Source organism: Mchenga conophoros, linkage group LG2 (assembly GCF_057382185.1).
Source record: "Mchenga conophoros isolate Kocher_MC1m ecotype Shallow Benthic linkage group LG2, M_conophoros_male_GT1.1, whole genome shotgun sequence".
In the NCBI taxonomy this organism is placed as follows: Eukaryota; Metazoa; Chordata; class Actinopteri; order Cichliformes; family Cichlidae; genus Mchenga; species Mchenga conophoros.
In genome coordinates this window covers 16,856,164-16,869,576 of record NC_140527.1, presented here as the reverse complement: position 1 = coordinate 16,869,576, position 13,413 = coordinate 16,856,164, and the positions used below count along the sequence as shown (strand labels likewise).

The 13,413-nt window shown below is 42.8% G+C and overlaps 1 long non-coding RNA gene across 1 annotated transcript; it reads left to right on the top strand.

The window, feature by feature from the left end:
- Nucleotides 1-1,984: 1,984 nt before the first annotated feature.
- Nucleotides 1,985-3,849, top strand: LOC146581806 (uncharacterized). The gene is made up of 3 exons (XR_014888653.1): nucleotides 1,985-2,078; nucleotides 2,991-3,083; nucleotides 3,215-3,849. It is a non-coding gene; the product is annotated as an uncharacterized LOC146581806 (long non-coding RNA).
- Nucleotides 3,850-13,413: the final 9,564 nt, after the last annotated feature.

Below are 13,413 nucleotides of genomic sequence, written 5' to 3'. Positions count from 1 at the left end.
TCTTGCATTGCTGTGCAACTACTGCATGCGCAGTATTTATGTCTGCGCGGTTCAGACATAAATGAGCTCCAGCCTGAGCAAGACGCAAACTGCAGTGTCTTCTCTATTAATCCAGTTTTTTCATCATTGGCTACTTTTATGTTACCAAAGTGGTTCTAAAACTCCCATAAGTTGAGTAACAACTGTTCGACCTCGTTTTGAGATGATTGTGACGATGTCATTTTGTGGTATTTTGTTGTAATGAGTGTCAGTTTTACCGGAAGTTTACTGGAAGCCCTCACACATGGACCAGTACGTCCTCTGTGTTTCAGAGGGTGGTGGGAGTCAAAAACTTGGACTAATCAGGACCTCACAAGACCGGGCAGAAAATGTTCCCTCTAAGTCTGAAGGAAAAAAGAAGGAACACAACAACATAGAAGAGCCACCTTCACGGGACAAGACTCGGCGGTCCATCTGCATCTAAAGGACAAAGGTCACTCTTTCCATTGTGAGCGACCATCTTTGAACAGAGGTGGTGGTTTACGACACCAACTGTCTGCCATCTATAATCCAGTTTTGAGATCCCTTCCCAGACGCCTTAACGCCCATTCACATCCTGGGCCATCTGACCTCAGGAAATCACATGATAGGGTGGGGCTAGGTTTCACAATGAGCTCACCTGAAACCTTGGCTGATTGTGACCTACACCCATTTTCACAACTTGGCTTGTGTGATTAGATAGAGGATCAGTAGGGGGTCAGGCGGCAGAGCAGGTCAGCCACTAATCAGAAGGTCGGTGGTTCGATCCCAGGCTGCCTCCTGACTGCATGCCAAATATCCTTGGGCAAGATACTAACCCCATGTTTGCCTACTGGTGGTGGTCAGAGGGCCCGGTGGCGCCAGTGTCCGGCAGCCTCGCCTCTGTCAGTGCGCCCCAGGGCAGCTGTGGCTACAATGTAGCTTGCCATCGCCTGTGTGTGAATGGGTGAATGACTGAATGTAGTGTGAAGCGCTTTGGAGTCCTTAGGGACTAGAAAAGCGCTATACAAATCCAGGCCATTTACCATTCCATTGTCCCTCTTGGAGGGATATTCCAACAGGGCTTAAATATCCACCATTTGACCGTAGAACTGAAGAAGCTTCTTGAATGAGGTGAAACGTCTTCAAGCAACTTAAAGAAGTCCAGATGTTTTTTTTCTTTCCAAGCTCCTTAGAGCGTCAGTGTATCATCTGCAGAATGCTAGTATGTTAAGTAGCACTATAAGTGTATGTTATGTTAGTGGCAACCTGCACCTTCAGAAAATGTGGTGTAGAATTTGTTCTAGGGTTAGCCAGGCAGTATTGAGTATGGGTGTTATGGCGAAAGATGTAAGTTGGTGAGCGTGGTATTTGCAGTTGTCTGTCGCCATGTTGTGTTATGTTCAGGTTGTCTTGTTTCTTTATGTTGTTGTGGGTTCTTAAGAATGACACCATTAGTTGAAGAGAAGGTATTTTATCGAACTGTGGTTCACATGTAAACAAATCTTCGCCATCACAGTCTACTCCGAGGTAACTCCCTCTGCTCTCTAGCTCCCCCTACAGTCTAGGAGTATTAACAACATAAAACATGATACTAGGCAAATAAGGATTTGCTGTTATCATTACATCTTCCTTCAATAAAATAACATACCTACTTTCACAAACACAAACAGTCTCTATTTGTTGTTTTTACTTGTTAAACCAGGCTTTGTCAAAGTAACGTTAACAACACAACTACACTCTAAGAAATGACACACTGATGTTGGTAGCATTATGTAAATGCTTCATGTTAAAACTAATGCCACCAATTGATTTTTAACTTTAAACACAAGTATGTTGTTTTGAATTTAATTAACAACATAATATTTCAATACAACAAAATGCAGTAAATTAAATCCAATGTAAAAAGTTCATTTAAAATGAAGAGCACTTTAATTTAAAGAGGATTGTCCTAATAGGCTCTCCGTACTTCTGAGTTTGCACATGTGCAGTGTGGAAGTTTGATCATCCGCCATTTTCAACTGAGACTTGCATATGCTTAGCATCCTGGATAGAATCCATCGCCATCTGAGGATTATTTGGTAAGTTCAACAATTTAAGGATGACAAATTTGATTAATGTATACTAACTAATACACATCTGACACTTTCGGGAATACTTTTGCATTTTTTTTAAACAAATGATGCCTGGCAAATTTTTTAACACTCTAGCTTGTATACCTCTCTCACATGTTAGAAGTATGAAAACATTTAACAAATATTGTTGAACCTGCTTCGGTGTAATTTTCCAAAATCTTTTGCGATTCTTGTTAAGATGAGACTTGCCTACTAAGACCGACAGTTTTAAAATTACTCCCATCTACCGCACCTGCTCCCTGACATCAGTAATGACCACTGGGAGCGCCAGCGATCCTGTAGTTTGAAGAATGAAATGAATGTGTAGTGTATTTTAGAAATGTGCATCAATTAAGTTGCTACATTGTTTGAAAGAATTCGACTCCATGTTGATTTCTGGTTTAGTGTCAGAAATCTTCACTGAAGAAGCTTCACTTTTCTTTCCAAGCTCCTTAGACTACGATGACCTGGATGACTGTGAACCTTCACAGACTTATTGTTATCCACAAAATGTCATGATAGGATTTTAAGTCCATATTGCCCAGTTCTAATCTTCTATTTAATTTTAATATTTTTAGGGGCACAATTATTAAATATATTGTTGAACAATCTAGAATTGATTAAAGCAAAAATGAAAGCTTTCACGTAATGTCAAAATTGAAAAGCTTCGATTTTTGGGTTCATATATTTGTTAATCTGACACAGAGGAGTCAGTGCCTTACCAATCATGAACCTCACTGCACATCACTGATGTGAGTTATGAAACATTGCTTAATCACATATCTGCTATGTGTTAATATTTTTGACTTTGTTTTGTAAAGAGGTTGAAAGGAACCAAAATAGGAAACTTCTCTCATATTGAGTTCTTATCTCCACCAGAATCCCAGCGTTGATGTTTGACAGGAATGCATTCTGAAAGCTGTCTGTGTCTACTTAAATGAAAAGCCAGATGACCTGTTCAAGGAATTCTTGGTAAGTTAAAAAAGGAAAACGATCAGTTATTTTCCTTTTTTAAATTTGGGATTGGAAATGGAAGGTGGACTTACTTGTCCATATGTATATGTACGCAATTAACTTATCTTTTTTTTAATTTTTATTTAAAGGATGTGGATCTTGGTGCAAGCAGAGAAACAGAGCAGCTGACTTTGGGAGTCTATGTTGTCAGACATGAGAGCAAACTCTGCAGATACACCTGAGGACATTGGTGTCATCATAGAAGGATGCACTGTGCTGCAAGCTCTTAGTGATGTGGCAAAGGGTTGTGCCCTCCTGCTTGGACTAATCTATAGTCTAAATCTGAGCTACCCAAAGCACCTGAAATACACATTTGAATTTCTTCAGAAGGTGCTGATGGAGTTGGATGGGAACAACCTATCCATGAAGGTGCAGGTTCTGAAAAACAAACTGCTTGAGTGAAACAGCCTGCAGTGAACTATAGAGGACACTGAACTTTAAGGTTCTCGAACCCTTCTCCTTGCACTTCATAAACTGTTCAGTTTGAATTGCCACAAGAACTTCTGCAAGGCCTTTCACTTTTCTGCGTTCTTTGTTCTTGAACCTTTACCAACATCCAACTACACTGAAAAAGACTGCTCCTAACTTTGGACTTCAGTTTAAGTTTTGAAGCAAAGGTTATTTTTCTAAATATGGACAAAAATGACACAAAAGTAATTTCTACCTGCTGTTTGCAGGGCTGTATTGTGGGCTTTTCATTGTAGCCAAATCAAGTTTAAATTAAGTCATGTTAATGTTAAAAATGTTGGAATCACAACACTTTCCAGTTTTAATAATTTCAGTTTAACATGACATTCTGTATCTTGTCTTCCTGCACCTAAAATGCACTTGAATATATGTAAAGATTGTTTGGGGAAAAAGATCTAGAAGCATTTGAATTGCTCAAAGTGTGCTTCAACAAGTTTTACACAAAGTGTTATTAAAGTTAGGTTAACTGAATAAACTTGTGTTCGATTTATTTAATTTACAAACTTAAATAGACTAAGTTGCAATTCTGTTAAAGTGATTTAATCCTATAGTTTCAGTAGAGCGTGTTTTGGGTGAGTAGATTTATCAGATTTACTTAAAATTTGTTGTTCAAATTAAATATATCATACATTTTATATTTCACTAACCCAGTTGTGTGGAACCGGTTGACATAACTGGGTGGAGTAAATACAACATGTTATTTCTCAAAGTAAGTACAGCTTGTTTTGGTTGAGTAGGTTTTATTTAGTCTTCTCAATTTAAATCAACAAGGTTAGTTATATCAACATTATGATATTCAGCTAATACAACATGATTCTTTTGATTTGCATTTAATTATCCAAATCTTATCAGATGTACTTAAAATTTCTTGTTCAAATTAAATGTATCATACATTTTATATTTCACTAACCCAGTTGTGTGGAACCGGTTGACATAACTGGGTGGAGTAAATACAACATTTTATTTCTTAGAGTGTAGTTTTCAACAATTATGGTCCATTCAACACTAGTAACCAAACATAGTGAAACTTGCATAGATACTATGACATCATCTTCCAAACAACATGTCAACACATTACATCTGTTCAATCAGTCTCAAAGGTGGCTTCACTTGTCTTACAGATCTTCTCAGTGTTTGTTCTTGTGTATGCATAGGTGTTTCAGTTGATAGTGTCTCATGTGTGTGTTGGGGTTGTTCAGCAGCCTCCAACCTCTGCTCCACTACTACTGGTCCCTTAAGAAGATCTCGGCGATTTCTTCTCAGCATAGCTCCATCTTCTGTCTGAATGATGTATGATCGTGGTTGGCCTTTCCTTAGAACAGTTGCTTTCTGTGCCCATGTGTTGGTTCTGTCTTTGAATCTCACTTGATCCCCAGCATGCAGTTCAGGTAGGTTTTTTGTTCCTCTGTCATAATAGAACTTCTGCTTTGCTTTTTGTTGCTCCTTAAACTTCTTCACGCTGTTTCCCTCTTTTGTTTTAAGCAGATTATCCTGAATGGGCAGGTTTGATCTCAGGCGTCGTCCCATAAGAAGCTGTGCTGGTGACATACCACACTCAAGTGGCGTTGTGCGGTATACTAGCAGGCTTTGGTAGAAGTCTGCACCACTGTCTCTCGCCTTACTCATCAGCCTCTTCACTGTTTGGACAGACTTTTCCACTAGTCCATTAGATTGTGGGTAGTGCGGGCTTGATGTTGTGTGAACAAAGTCCCTGTGGTGGGGCGTGGTTTGCGGTACCGTGCGGATGCCGTGCAGGTGCGTCCGCACGGCACCGCAAACCACGCCCCACCACATACCCCCATCGCCCGATTGAGGCCGGGGAGCAATCTGGCCGAACCTACTCCCCCCCCCCCCCGCGAACTGGGGCGAGACTCGGCCCAAAACATTGGCACCCCAGCCCAAGCGACGGGGAAGCGTCCATTCTGGTGGCCGCCCGCGCATCCAGCGGCAACGGCGAAGTTGGTCCGGAGGTCGGCCGCGTAGCAAGCGGACACGGCCCCACAGGCATGGCCGTGAGCTCCTGTACCCAGGCGGCTGGGCAGACGTCAGGCGCGCAGAATCGACTGGTGGCAGCGAGGCTGGACTAGCCAGCCCGCCGACCCCCGGCTTAGCGGGGCTGTCCCGCTCCTCTGCCTCCAACTCCGGCTGCGCAGGCTGCCCTGGAGCAGGGACCTCCGTCTCCTCGCACAGCTGCTCCGCCACCGCCTCCGCCACTCCCGTTTGGAGCGGCTCCCCGCACTGCGCCTCCGCCTCCAGCAGGCACAGCCCCTCGTCCACCTCTGGGTGGAGCGACTCCTCTTCCTCCGGCAGGTGTAGACCCTCGCCCGCCTCGTCCTCCGCCTCCGATTGGAGCGGCTCCTCCACCGCTCCACCGCTTCACTGTCCTCGGGACACACTTGTAGGGGTGGCGCCCAGGCCCAGAGCAGCGCCACCAGCTCCCCAATCCTTTCCAGGTGGCGCTCGGACCGGTCCTGCAGCTCTTCCTGCTGGCGACGCACCTCTGCCGCCTGCTCCCGCTGGGCGGCCGCCATTTCGGCCACCCTCCGGGCCAGCTCCTCCATTCCCTGGCTCCGATACGGACCCGCCGTGCCGCCTCCTGGGTTTCGGCACCAATGTGGCGTGAATAAGGCACGGCGGGACCACGGAGCAACGTTCAGAGCCAACTTTATTTAATTCACGTCACACCACACACACACACCAACCCCTGAGTCCCCGTGTTTTAACACGGCGGGCGTGATTGCGGATGCCGTGCAGGTGCGTCCGCACGGCACCGCAAACCACGCCCCACCACAGTCCCATTCTTTGGCAAACTGTCCAAACCTAATATTGGAGAATTGTGGTCCATTGTCTGTGAAAACTTCACTTGGCACACCATGTCGTGCAAATACAGCTTTCATAGAGGTGATTACAGCCTCTGCTGTTGTTGTTTGCAGTCTACTTCCGGATACAAAGAGTAGTAGTCTGTGACCACAATATACAGTGGGGCAAAAAAGTATTTAATCAGCAAATGATTGTGCAAGTTCCCCCACTTAAAATGATGACAAGGATTTATTAAAGGATGTAAAGGATTTATTCGTAAATTAGGGTGGAAAATAAGTATTTGGTCACCTCAAACAAGGAAAATCTCTGGCTCTCACAGACCTGTAACGTCTTCTGTAAGAAGCTTTTCTGTCCCCCACTCGTTACCTGTATGAATGGCACCTGTTTGAACTCATCATCTGTATAAAAGACACCTGTCCACAGCCTCAAACAGTCAGACTCCAAACGCCGCCATGGCCAAGACCAAAGAGCTTTCGAAGGACACCAGGAAAAGTATTGTAGACCTGCACCAGACTGGGAAGAGTGAATCTACAATAGGCAAGCAGCTTGGTGTGAAAAAATCAACTGTGGGAGCAATCATCAGAAAATGGAAGACATACAAGACCACTGATAATCTCCCTCGATCTGGGGCTCCACGCAAGATCTCATCCCGTGGGGTCAAAATGATCATGAGAACGGTGAGCAAAGATCCCAGAACCACACGGGGGGACCTGGTGAATGACCTGCAGAGAGCTGGGACCAAAGTAACAAAGGTCACCATCAGTAACACACTACAACGGCAGGGAATCAAATCCCGCAGTGCCAGACGTGTTCCGCTGCTGAAGCCAGTGCATGTCCAGGCCCGTCTGAAGTTTGCCAGAGAGCACATGGATGATACAGCAGAGGATTGGGAGAATGTCATGTGGTCAGATGAAACCAAAGTAGAACTTTTTGGTATAAACTCAACTCGTCGTGTTTGGAGGAAGAAGAATACTCCTACCATGTGAATTCATGGATTTTTTTTTTTCACATTCTGTCTCTCACAGTTGAAGTGTACCTCTGGTGCAAATTACTGACCTCTGTCATCATTTTAGGTGGGGGAACTTGCACAATCGGTGGCTGACTAAATACTTTTTTGCCCCACTGTAGTCCTTTCCTCCAGACACAAAGAGGTCAGCCCCCACTTTCTGATATGGTCGGTCTGGCACTGGGTGCGGCTTTAGTGGCTCGGCAGGATTGCTTGCTTGATATGTCAGACATGTTGAACAGTTCGACACTTCATTTGTCACATCCTGATTAATCCGTGGCCAGTACATCACCTCACGTGCTCTCCTTTTACATTTTTCCATGCCTAGATGCCCTGCGTGTATCTTTTTGAGCATCTCTCCTCGCATGCTCTTTGGGATGACAATTTTACTTCCCTTGAACACCACATCATCCACTACAGACAGTTCTGCTCTGCAGTTCCAATACTCTTGAATAACAGGTGAGCAGTTTTGCTTACAGCTGGGCCATCCATCTATGATGGTTTTGCGCAGTGCTTGTAACGTTCCACCTTTGCTTGTCTCCGTTCTGATGAGCTCCATCTTCCCTTCTGCAACAGGAAGTGCACTTGTGACCATGTTCACATATGCTCTTACATCATCATCCATCTTGGTGTTTGCTGGCTCATTCGGATCAACAGCTTGGGATAATGTGTCAGCTGTGTACATCAGCTTGCCAGGTGTGTACATCACGTTAAGCGTGTAACGTTGCAGCCGGATCATCATTTTTTGGATTCTCAGCGGACAGTCATTTAGTGGTGTTTGGAACAATGCTATCAGTGGCTTGTGGTCAGTTTCAACACTGATGGCCTGCCCAGACACAAACTGGTGAAATCTCTCACAGGCGTATGTTATGCTGAGCAGTTCTTTTTCAATCTGTGCATATCTTGTCTCTGCGTCTGTCATGGATCGCGATGCATATGCAACAGGCTGCCACTCATCATACTTCTGCAGAACAGCTCCAAGCCCACTCTGTGATGCATCTGATGAGATCTTAATAGGTCTCATTGGATCATAAAACTTCCAAACTGGTTCCTTTGTAAGCAGATCTTTCAAGTCACGCCATGCTTTCTCATGTTCATGATTCCACTCCCATTCGATTCTCTTTTCAGTTAGCTGTCTCAGTGGCGCCATTTTTTCTGAGAGATTGGGGATGAATTTTCCCATGTAGTTTATCATGCCATTAAATCTCTGCACATCTTTCTTGCATTGCGGCCTCGGCATGTTTTCAATTGCAGACACCTTTTGAGGATCTGGTCTGATGCCTTCACTGCTCAGGATATCTCCAACGAATGTCAGTTCCTTCGCCCCAAGCTGACATTTCTCTTTGTTCAGCTTCAGATTGGCTTTTCTGGTTGCTTCAAGAACATTTCTCAGTCTCATGTCATGTTCAGGTTTTGCGCTACCCCACACAATAATGTCATCCATTGATGTGTCTACTCCTTCCAGGTGTTCATAGATCATGTGTATTGTCTTGTGATACACCTCAGGTGCTGAAGCAATGCCAAACGGTAGTCGCCGGAATCTGTACCTGCCAAATGGGCTGTTGAACGTGCACAGTTTTGAACTTGCTTCCAGCTTCCAGCTTCAGTTGCCAAAATCCTGATGAAGCGTCTAGCTTGCTAAAGTACTTCGCTTTTGCAAGCTGTGACATTATCTCTTCTCTTGTAGGTAGTTTGAAATGTTCTCTCTTTATTGCTCTATTCAGATCTCTAGGATCCATGCAAACTCTGAGCTTTCCAGTCTTTTTCTCCACAATAACAAGAGAACTCACCCACTCCGTTGGTTCATCGATCTTTTCAATCACTTCCAGGTTTTCCATCCTGTCCAACTCAGCTTTCATTGGCTTTTGTAGAGCAAATGGTACTTTGCGGCATGGATGAATGACTGGTGTTACACTTTCATCGACTCTGATTGTGTGTTCTCCAGCAAGGCAACCAAGTTCCTGAAATAGGTCACCATATTCCTTCATCAACTCATTATAGTCCATGTCATCATCAGTTTCCACAACGAGCACTCTTTTCACTAGGTTCAGACTCTCACAGGCATGTAACCCTAGTATAGGCTGCACAGTCTTCGGCACCACAATGAATGTTAGCGTGTGCTCCTTGTCTTTGTGTGTCAATTTAACCATGCATTTTCCTTTCACAGGTATTTCTGCACCTGAGTATCCACTCACTTTCACCTTCGTTGCATGCATTTTAGGTCTAGGTCTGATTTTCTTGAACTCTGCTTCTGATATGAGATTCACTTGAGCTCCAGTATCCAGCTTGACTTTCATGAGTGTGTCATTCACTTTGAGTGTCATTATCCAGTCCTTTTCACCTGTCTTATTGTCTGTCACTGCAGCTACATAGAGTTCCTCTGTGTCTTCTTCATCCACAGTAGGGCTGGGCCATATTATACCGTTCACGGTAATACCGGTATAATGTTAGGCAACGATAGGAAAATGAAATATCGCGATAGAATGGGAGTAAAACGCGCATGCGCAGTGCCTTTGTTTTCATACGCACATGGCCGATTGTTGAGTGAAACAGATGAACCAGAATTGGTTTGTAAAAATGGTGCAACTTCCGTGATGTGGAACTGGTTTGGTGTTTGTCCGTCAGATACACAACAAAGCACATTTTTTTGCAGAACATGCAAGCGGCCGTTGTTATTGTCATATTTGTCGGACTAAGATGCTCTTAAATCTGGGAGTAATCTGGGTCCTAAACTCCGTATGCTTCAGGTCAAACAACACTGCAGCATCACTTAGAGTTAAAAACTGTCTAAATTCTTTCATCTTTAATAAAACGATCAGCATTGCTGCTTTACCAGGTGTAACTATAAAGTTTAACTTCCAGGCATCCATGAAAACAAAAGTTATTACATTTAATGGAGTTAGAAGTTAGCAGGAAGCTAGCGGAAGTTAGCTCGCTAGTTTCGCTAGTTACCTAAGCATGATATTGCATGTTCTGACTGAGAGATTTCTGAAAAAAATCAAACGTACAGCTCTGCTATCACTTCCAACATAAATGAAGACAGGAAACTAAACAGCAGTGACGTTTGTAGGGTTACTGAAGTTGGGCTAGCTGGTATATAATGATGTGCTACGTGATCACTAGCGACACAGCTATGTTAGCATAACATAAACAGTGAAGCTGGAGGACGAACACTAACACTTTTCCACTTATAAAAGTTAACGTGAAGGTTCTTCATGGTTAGAGACAAATGCAATCGCATGGCAGGATGCTGTAAACAGACCAAACTTCAGTCAGGAGAACAACTGAGATAATCCATCCACAATACGAGGTTAGTCATTAATATACTGCAACAACATGGGAATAGAGCAGCTGCCAGAGAATTCAACATTAATGAATCAATGGTACAGAAGTGGAGGAAGCAAGAAGAATGAGTTTAATAAAGTTTGATTTATCTGACTGCTTTGTTTCGCTTAATGTGCCTTATAATCCCGTGCACCTTATGGTCCGAAAAATGCGTACTGCACACTGCAGTTTAATGTTGCAAAGCACCTCTTTTTAACTTCAGTGGATATTATACATGGTTATGCTCAGGATATGTCAGCCCATTTCTACTGGAAATGCCTTTTGGTTAAACTTTCAGCAAGGAATTTGCATTTGCACTGTTACATTTTTATAAAGCTTTAATGTACATAAAAACCAGCTTCTTGTTTAAGTGAAAATAAATGGAAGGTTGTCTTTTTGCGCTAGTAATGTTGTGGAGTTGTATTTTGTCTCGCATCAATTATATCGTCGGTTATATCGTTATCGCAAATTTTCAAATATATATCGTGATAAATATTTTTGGCCATATCGCCCTGCTCTAATCCACAGTATGGACTGCACTTTGTTTCAGGGTTTGAGCTTTGCAGCACCTAGTATAATGGTTATTTTTGTTACAATTATTGCATCTTTTCCCATATGCTGGACATTATTTAGGAGGATGTTGCATTCCATTCCACCACAAGTCTTTTCTTTTCTGTCCCTGTTTGCTGGCGATTTCAATTGCAGTTTCATTTCAGCGGCAGCACTCTCCTTTTTGACTCTGTGTGTGTTCTTATTCACAGCATCCACTCTGCAGCTGTCACTAAGTAGTTCTTTAGCTTGTGCCCTCACTGCTTCAGCTGCTCTGCACAGTGTTAATGCTTTTTCCAGGTCAAGATTTTCCTCTCTCAGTAGCCTGTCTCTCAGACCGTTGTCTGGAATCCCGCACACAAGTCTGTCTTTTATCAAAGAGCCTGTCAGTCCTCCAAATTCACATGTTTTACTCCTGTTCTGCAGCTCTGTGACATACTGATCTATTGTCTCCCCTGTCTTCTGTACACATGTGAAGAATCTGTGCCTCTCAAATGTCACATTTCTCTTAGGTATGCAGTAAGCCTCAAACTTCTCCATTATTTTATTCAGCTTCATTCCGTCACCATCAGTAAACATGAAGTTATTATAGACTTCCAGTGCCTCGTCACCCACTATATGCAAAAACACTGACGCTTGCTTTTTATCACTTGCCTCGTCAAGTCCAATCGCTGATAGGTACAATGTGAAACGTTGCTTAAATCTTCTCCAATTTTCAGCCACGTTTCCAGTCAACTGAAGAATCGGTGGTGGGTGTAAGCGTCCATGCTTATGTCGCTAGGTCTCTTTTCTCTCCCTCGGCGAGTTAGCTACACTACGTTCACTGCTAAGCTGATCCTTTGGTACTGCTATATTGTAGTCCGTTACCTTTCTTCAAGTCCATCTTCTGACACCATGTCTTGTTTCTTTATGTTGTGGGTTCTTAAGAATGACACCATTACTTGAAGAGAAGGTATTTTATCGAACTGTGGTTCACATGTAAACAAAGCTTCACCATCACAGTCTACTCCGAGGTAACTCCCTCTGCTCTCTAACTCCCCCTACAGTCTTGGAGTATTAACAACATAAAACATTATCATGTTGTAGACAAATAAGGATTTGCTGTTATCATTACACAGGTGACACCAAATACAAAAGTAATGGTGTATATGGTGCGAATGTGGGGAAAGGTTGTATGATTGTTAGATTAGGGTTGTTTTGGTTTATGCTGTTATGCTTTAGCCGTGAGTGTTTTAAGTGTTTGTTTTAAATTAATTTGTATTTAATTTGCTTTTGAAAGAATGCTTTAACTTTATTTTTGTTTTTGAAATCTGTTATTTTATTGGAAGAATGCATTGTTTAGTGTGAGTTGTATTGTGTATATCTTAAGAAAATAAATGGCAGTGAGAAATAAATGAGCTCCTATTAATCCACAGTTTTTTCATAATTGCCTACTCAGTGCTCTGTAGCCTGTATGCCGCTTGCTGCCAGTCCAGATTTCCCCCAGTTCTGGCACTTTATTCTCTTTGTTTAAACCTGTGGCAAGAATTCGACCCCAAACATAAAATATGTGTGTTTATTTTAGCATAATTAATTTATTGGTTTTCTACTTGGAAACATTAATGGACTAAGCATGGTGGACAACTACACACACAAGATGTTTGAAAACAAAAAGTTCTTTCAGTTTTGATAAAATAATGTGAACACACACACACACACACTAAACACCTGCTGCATGACTAACCCATTCACATGGAGGCATCATTATAACATGTCCTAGGGATAGATGTACGCTCATTCTTCTGTGTATGTGTTTACTTGTGATTGACAGCTCTGCTCAGCTCTCTTGTGACTTTGCCAGCATATGAAGTGTCAGAGAGTTGAAAGGCAGACAGAGTCACAGACAGGCAAAAACTAACTGGAGGGATTCCAGCAGAGAAATCGACAATTATATTTCACCACCCTCTTTTTTGGTATTATGATTCATCCCAATTGCCCTGTATCCAAATCCAAGTACAGGCTCTGACTCACATTCTACTTTTAGAAACTCCAAGAAACACAAGTAAACCTGCAGTCTGAGAATGAAGTGTTCTGTTAGAATAAAAAGGTACTGTTCTGGATAACTGAAAGCTTTTCAGGTTC